Source organism: Engraulis encrasicolus, chromosome 19 (genome assembly GCF_034702125.1).
Source record: "Engraulis encrasicolus isolate BLACKSEA-1 chromosome 19, IST_EnEncr_1.0, whole genome shotgun sequence".
Lineage (NCBI taxonomy): Eukaryota > Metazoa > Chordata > Actinopteri > Clupeiformes > Engraulidae > Engraulis > Engraulis encrasicolus.
Window position 1 is genome coordinate 49,889,156 of NC_085875.1, and position 8,198 is coordinate 49,897,353.

General features: G+C 45.3%; 1 pseudogene; it reads right to left on the reverse strand.

The window, feature by feature from the left end:
• Positions 1 to 4,854: 4,854 nt before the first annotated feature.
• On the reverse strand, positions 4,855 to 7,325 carry LOC134469916 (general transcription factor II-I repeat domain-containing protein 2-like; annotated as a pseudogene).
• Positions 7,326 to 8,198: the final 873 nt, after the last annotated feature.

Consider the following 8,198-nt stretch of genomic DNA (forward strand, 5'->3'; position numbering starts at 1 on the left):
ACGATTTGTCAATACAGCCTATTGTTAAACAACAGTCATAGTGCTTACCAGGAATGTTTTGTTGATAATATTTGTGACTGGAAATGGCAGTAGCAATGTATTTAGCATGGGTTCCCCTTTCCATTCCATACATTTTCCCACATGAAGGACTGGCCTATGCTCGTTACTGCAGTATGCATGCAAAGCTAACTGGCTACAATGGGAACCAATGAGACTGAGCCTTCTCCCTGTGTTCTAATTTCTCTGGTGGCACGTCAAAAAGTTGAGCTGTCCTGAAAGTTCTGCAAATTAGCAGCGGCTGACGGACTGCGTTACCCAATGACTGTTGATTACATGAAGATGTCCCATGATACCTGTGGTCATCACGAAGGTGCATTTCCCTCGGTAAAAGTAGATTTTTGACATCTGTCGAACTTTTGGATGTACAAAATATAGACTACAAGCATGTATGTTGCATGTGCTTATGATGCCTAGGTTCAAATGATTATGTTCGATTTCGACCATAAGCATAACAACACGAGGCCAAGCTGTGTGTGAAAAAAACACATGTGCCGAGTTCGGTAAGAGCATTTTGAACTGTAATTTAGGGGCAGTTGGTTTGCTATATGGATAAAAACGGCTAGACATGTAGATTGATATACTTCCTGTATATAACTCCCGGGCCACGCGAGCTGTAGTAGCAGTGCGTCGACACTGGGACATCCAGTACGTCGAGCTGCGATAACGTAACGCTATAATGGATCTCTAACCTGACAGTTGATTGACGTGCTGTGCGACAGTCATCGAAACAAGCATCTGAGTGATTCTACGATTCGCCTGCGCTTTTGGCAAAAGTAAAATGTCAATTATCAGTATTTTTTTCAACTAAATGACATAGATGTTTACATAGTGTATATATTTAAGTTTCCAAACAAACAAATTGCCAAGCTTAATCTTAAATCATTTGATAAATACTCTAATGAAAGCGAACATTTGCTTGATTATTTTGTCAACAGTGTTATGGACAAATACTAAGTCATTTCAAACATATATAAAAATACTACAGAGTTGAAACAACATACGTTTGTAAGTGTTTATGTCCTTCAGCAATGATGTTGTCATTAATCTATGCAACTGATATAGACAATGTGATTGTTGAGCTTCATAAGTAGGATTTTATGATTCACTGTGATACAGACTGACACATTTTTCATTATAAATCCCAAGTCACCCTCCTTACACAAGACTTCCTTCTCCAGAGATAATCCCTAGTGTCTGTTCATAGGATTTTTCCAACACATAAGGGATCAATAGCACAAAAACACTTTCAAAACAGTCAACCATGTTACTCAACTGTGTTACGGTCAACAAGTCTGCACTTTGTTAGGAGAAAAAACAGAGCAGACAAACCCATCTCCCTAGAACACAAATTATTTTGTTTGTTTGTCTGTCAATATGGAGATGAATTGGCAAAAACATATTCCTCCTCAACTGCCATAGCTAATTGTAACACCATTGACAGTAACACGGTTTGACATTTCAGCCATTTTTATGGTGTTGTGCTAACTGAGGACCTCAGAAGTTCCACCACAACACCTTAATCAATTCATGTATTTGTATGCTTTGTCTGTGTTTTTCTACATGTGATTTCTAATTCTTTAATCTTTTGAATATGTTGATAACACAGTTGACAGGCAATTTTCCCGCTATCAGAAATGAAAAAGAATGGATTAAATTATGGAAGGATGGAGCTCAAAACTTACCAAAAAGTCTTCCCATATCCTGCCAAAGAGGTTATGACATCACGTGATGTTATTCGTATGGCCTAAGACCAAACCATTACTGATTTATGGAGGGGGTTTCAGACCGTGACACGGTTAACACAGTTTTCGTGGACACACAAAATGGCAAATTTCATGTATAATGGAAAGGACAGTGGTCTTTCTGACAGTTGTCATATTGTGATGATTACTGTGAATCAACATTTGCAATCGTCTTGGGCAAAACAAGTTTCTTTACACGCTAATATGAAGACTGAATCTGACATTTGGAAAACAGGACAGCATGAAAATGCCCAAAACCTGTAATAAATATTCATTCTTGGTGAGGGAAATAATGCCATGTCTACACTTTCTGTATTATATGAAAGATAAATGTGTGCTAATGTCCAAAACATCATTGGATGTAGTTCGTGGAATTGGCAAATAAAATCCATGGACTTAAAAGCGCAGTCGAATTGTAGAATCACTCATCTGCAAATTTGATATGGACAAAACAGTCTCTTAACCTATCCATTATTGAGTTTTGTGGCATTATTGTGAAGCATAATTCCGTATTCAGGTTTAGTAAAAAAATAAATAAATAAAAAAAATATATATATATTCACGCTATTTAGTCTAGCGCGTGGAAATAAGATAAACCCCTTTTTAGAGTCCTATTTTTATAACAAAAACCATGTCTTATATTCGGGGCAATACGGTACTTAAAAAAGTCAGAATGAAGACAAATAAATATTGAAAAGCAACAAATGTATCTCATATGATCATATGTAGGCCTACACCTGACATGAAATGTGTGATCATCTCCAAAACTATTCGTTGTAGCCCACATACCGATACCCCTGTCCCTACCCGTCAGCAGGACAGGCAGAGGCAATGTCACAAACTTCAGAGCAGGGATGGGCAACTTCCATGATGAGGAGGGCCACATGACCGCGCACTTGAAATAATTGGATATGAAAAACACTACAAATGATTCTCAATTCGATTTTTTTTTAATGTGAATTTATATCTGTATGTTTACTGCACCAAAATACAACTATTTTCTGCATAAATGCATTTTAATTTAGCAAGACAAATAGTTTGCTTAAAAAAGTGCAAAAGGGAACTTGAACTCCTTCATTTCAAAGAACAAAGTTTGCTTAAAAAACTGATTGCAAATAGTTTCTGCTTATAAAATAAATGCATTGTAGCGTGTGCTTCATAAGCAACAAAGACAAAACATGCTTAAAAAATAAGTGCAAAAGGTATTTGAACTCATTCATCACAAACAACAAAAAAAGTTTTTTTTTTAAACTTATTGCAAATAGCTCTCATTCATTAATAGCAGAAAACCACAGAGGCCCAACATTAATTGAAGCTAATGAGAGAGCTGTGGTTTGGCCTGCTGGCTCACAATGGATTGGATGTCAATGTCAATGTTTGTGGTCCCAATGCGCATCAAATGAAACAGTGTATCGTCGGTGAGTCTATTTCTCTCTTTGGACTTTATGTGCTTCATGGTGGAAAAACTGCTCTCGCAAATGTAAGTGCTCCTGTCACAGGGGTGACTACGACAAGTGGGGGAGGGAACGTTGGGATGGTGTATTGGGAAGACTGCACCTGCTCAATCAACGTCAAGTACCCGTGGAGGTGGCAAGGTGATTGGGCCACGAAGGTGGCCGCGTTCTTCATAGACGCACAGCAGAGAATACGCAAGGAAAGAGACACACGAGAGACGACGAAAGGCGGTTGGGGAGAGAACGACCCTGACTTTGAGAAGACGCCACGCCGCGAGAGAGATGACCCCAGAGAGACGACCGTGACGGTGAGAAGCAGCAGCCAGAAAGCAGGGCGCAGAGCCGGTAACCGGGCGGAGCCATGGCCGGAAGCGGACGCGTATCAGATCCTACGGATCAAGCAGACAGCGACTCCACGGAGGTAGCGGACGGCATTGTGCCCGGACAGGTCCGCGACCGGAGCGCCGGAGGTCTGCGGGTTGTGCAACGTTGCGAGGAGAGGCGGGAACATGCCCTCTCGCCAAGATGAGTATTACTTCAGTTCGTCGCCAGGCGTCCGTGCCCCCTTCTTTCAAGAAAGGCCGCTGCCCCCCCCCTCTCTTTCTCTCTCTCTCGTGCGCACACCATCGCGCATTCCTTCTCTCTCTCTCCCTCACTCTCCCTTCCCCTCCCTCTCTGTGGCCGTGATGACCATATGTTTCATTAATACCACTTTGGTTATGCACCATAGCTTCACTCAGCATTTGTGTTGCTCCTTGTTCACAGTGTGCTTCTCATTATGATCTGGTGTTTGCAGTGTAATGGTGTGCAGTGTGAGTGTGTAGTGGTATTCACGATTAATATAAATTCTGAGTAGCCTTAAGCCCGAGAGTGTGTGTGGTGATGACCTTTTTCAACCAATGAGACTTTGGCCAATGACGCCTGTCTATCTCCACTCCCATCACAGAGTTGCTTCCCAGGAAGACCCAAGCCCCGACGGATGGAGGGTGGAACGAAACGGACACTTTGTGCCGCCCCTCGGCTGGGGCAGATGGTATGGGCCCGGGGTGGGTGTGGGTGAAGAAATAGTCTTTTTAAAGACTGAAGACTGAATGTGGACTGAGGTAGAAGTTAAATAAAAAGGACTATTGGTTGGAAACATTTGTCTGTTCTCTTGGTGTCTTGGTGTGTTTTGGTGTACAATGCTCCTCGGGGTAGTCGAGAGTAAGTGGAGGTGCCGCTTGGCAACGCGCACCTCCCACCTGTGACAAGTGGCGTACGTCGGCAGTGATACCCCGAGTCGAGTAATTGTGCATCTGGACACACCAGACCCAGAGGCACCGGTCAAGGTCAGATCCGGCCTGTTTTAAATGGAGCTGAAACCTTGTGTTTTTACAGACATATTTTTTTATTGGAAAAACAAAAACTGAAAAAAAAAACCCCAAAAAATAGAAACTGAACTTTTTGGTCTGATCTCTTGCCACCGACCGTCCTAGTCAGATAAAACTGAACTCGTAAATTCTCGGGACGAGAACATTTTAGTGGGGGCTTTTGTCACAGGGGTGACTACAAGTGGGGGAGGGAACGTTTGGATGGTGCATTGGGAAGACTGCACCTGCTCAATCAACGTCAAGCACTTGCAGGTGCGAGCCCGTGGAGGTGGCAAGGTGATTGGGCCTCGAAGATGCCCGCGTTCTTGATAGACACAGCAGAGAACACGCAAGAGGAGAGACACACGACAGAGACGACGAGAGGCGGTTGGGGAGAGAACGACCCTGACTTTGAGAAGACGCCACGCCGCGAGAGAGATGACCCCAGAGAGACGACCGTGACGGTGAGAAGCAGCAGCCAGAAAGCAGGGCGCAGAGCCGGTACCCGGGCGGAGCCATGGCCGGAAGCGGACGCGTATCAGATCCTACGGATCAAGCAGACAGCGACTCCACGGAGGTAGCGGACGGCATTGTGCCCGGACAGGTCCGCGACCGGAGCGCCGGAGGTCTGCGGGTTGTGCAACGTTGCGAGGAGAGGCGGGAACATGCCCTCTCGCCAAGATGAGTATTACTTCAGTTCGTCGCCAGGCGTCCGTGCCCCCTTCTTTCAAGAAAGGCCGCTGCCCCCCCCCCCTCTCTCTTTCTCTCTCTCGTGCGCACACCATCGCGCGTTCCTTCTCTCTCTCTCTCTCTCTCTCTCCCTTCCCCTCCCTCTCGGTAGCCGTGATGACCATATGTTTCATTAATACCACTTTGGTTACGCACCATAGCCTCACTCAGCATTTGTGTTGCTCCTTGTTCACAGTGTGCTTCTCATTATGATCTGGTGTTTGCAGTGTAATGGTGTGCAGTGTGAGTGTGTAGTGGTATTCACGATTAATATAAATTCTGAGTAGCCTTAAGCCCGAGAGTGTGTGTGGTGATGACCTTTTTCAACCAATGAAACTTTGGCCAATGACGCCTGTCTATCTCCACTCCCATCACAGAGTTGCTTCCCAGGAAGACCCAAGCCCCGACGGATGGAGGGTGGAACGAAACGGACACTTTGTGCCGCCCCTCGGCTGGGGCAGATGGTATGGGCCCGGGGTGGGTGTGGGTGAAGAAATAGTCTTTTTAAAGACTGAAGACTGAATGTGGACTGAGGTAGAAGTTAAATAAAAAGGACTATTGGTTGGAAACATTTGTCTGTTCTCTTGGTGTCTTGGTGTGTTTTGGTGTACAATGCTCCTCGGGGTAGTCGAGAGTAAGTGGAGGTGCCGCTTGGCAACGCGCACCTCCCACCTGCTCCCAAACATACTGGCCATTGAGAGGGCGAAATCTCGGAGACGTGGAAAACGTGCCTCGGGAAGAAGTCTCCAAAATGAAATCCCCCTCTCGTTGCGCTTTGCTTGAAAAAACGGGTCTGCCTGCAGCTCGCAGAGTTCGAGCTGCAGCTCCGATGGTTGCGCGCTGACCACAGCAGAAAGGGGGTCAGTGAATAGCGCAATTCGTGGTTGCATCTCGTGAAAATCTTGGAAACGATCGTTGAATTGCTCCTGTAATTTTTCGAGGTCTGCTTTGTATTTCTGGATTTGTTTTTCAGACCTGGGGCTAGCTTTGCGAATCTCATCGCACGCGGGGAAATGTGCCAGATTTACACGAGGGGAAGAAAACCCATCTATGAATAGCCCGAGCTTGCGCTGAAATGCGGTCATGTGAGAATAGAGATCACACACCGTTTGATCTCTCCCCTGTAAGAGTGTATTGAGGTGATTTAGATGCGCGCTGATATCTGTCAGAAAGGCCTTGTCACAAACAAACTGTGTGTCTTTCAGCTGCGCGCAATATGCACTTGTATCGACACTAACGCTGTTCTCCAAAAACACTGGTATTTCCGATCGCAGTGCAAAAAAACGCTCGAGACACTTTCCTCGACTCATCCACCTGATATCCGTGTGCAGTTGCAGGTCGCCATACTCGGCATCCACTTCATCCAAAAAGGTGATGAACCTCCGGTGACTTAGCGACCTGTTACCTCCTCGGATGAGATTGGTGACTTTTGTCACCAACTCCATGACGTGGCCAAAGTCCAATGTCTTTGCGCAGAGGGCTTCCTGAAACGATTAGAAAAAAATAGTTGCCGTTAGAAAATATATTGCTCGTATGTCGTTCCATTTTATGTAACCACGGCACAACGGGCCTACAGTAGCCTGCATCTCACAATTAATATGACGCTACTCACCTGGTGGACGATGCAGTGCAGTATTGGGCAGTTTACTCCACTCTGCCTGAGTAGTCCCGCGAAACCTCTGTCTTCCCTGCATCGCAGGTGCGCCATCCGTGACGACTGTTGACAGCTTTTCAAAGCCACCATATTCAGCCACAGCACTGGTAACGGCGTTGAATATATCGCTGCCTTTAGTGGTGTCGTGCAGAGATGCCAATTTCAGTAACTCCTCGTGCACATCAAATGCATTGTCAATCGTTCTCGCAAAAACCATCAGTTGGCTAACATCCGTCACATCTGTACTCTCATCCAAAGCTAATGAGAAGTATTTGCAGTCCTGCATGACTTGTTTCATTTTCACATCGACGTGATTGTGGATGTCAAAAATCCTGCGTGTTACTGTGCGCCGGGATAAGGACACAGCTTCAAAGTATTTAGCTGTGTTGTTGTCACCAAAGGCTTTGGCCATTTTCACCGCGCACCTCTTGACCACCTCTCCATCCGACAGTGGCTTCTTTGCCCTGGCAAGTTCGAGTGCCACATCATAAGACGCTGTGATGGCTGACTCTTGACACGTTGTAGCTTTTGTGAAAAAGTGCTGCTGTTTACCTACTTTTGATTTGAGGTCTGCTACTACTGCGGCTCTGGCAGCTCCCGTGTACTTCTCGTACTTAACCTTATGCAAGGTGTTGTAATGTCGATTCAAGTTATAATCTTTTAGGGCTGATAATGTCTCCAAGCAAACTAGACACATTGGTTTTCCTTTGAATTCGGTGAAGAGGTACTCTTCTTCCCATTTTGTCTGAAAAATGCGATTTTCTCGGTCAAGTTTTCTCTTTATGCCACTGCTAGTGGCCATGACTGTTGACGTTCTTCTTCTCTGTTGTTGCAAAGCGGCCGGGCCCGCTATTGTCTGGGAACGGCGCGCCCTCTATCGGTCAAAAATGTAATTACTTTTTTTTTTTTTTTTTTAAATTATTAAAATTTTAAAATATTATTGATCTATTCAAGGGCCGCACTGAGTGATGACGAGGGCCGCGTGCGGCCCGCGGGCCGCCAGTTGCCCATCCCTGCTTCAGAGGTTCACCATAAATAGGAAGATTGGAAACAGACACCATATTCCGGCCTCTCATCTGACCATCTGTACACCTGGCAGTTTATCTTCAACACAAAACTTGTTCACCAATAACTCGTTGCAAACAGACTCCAGTTGAGGGATGGATAATGACTCCATGGGCCCCTGGGCCAGACAACAGGAAAGCCCCCC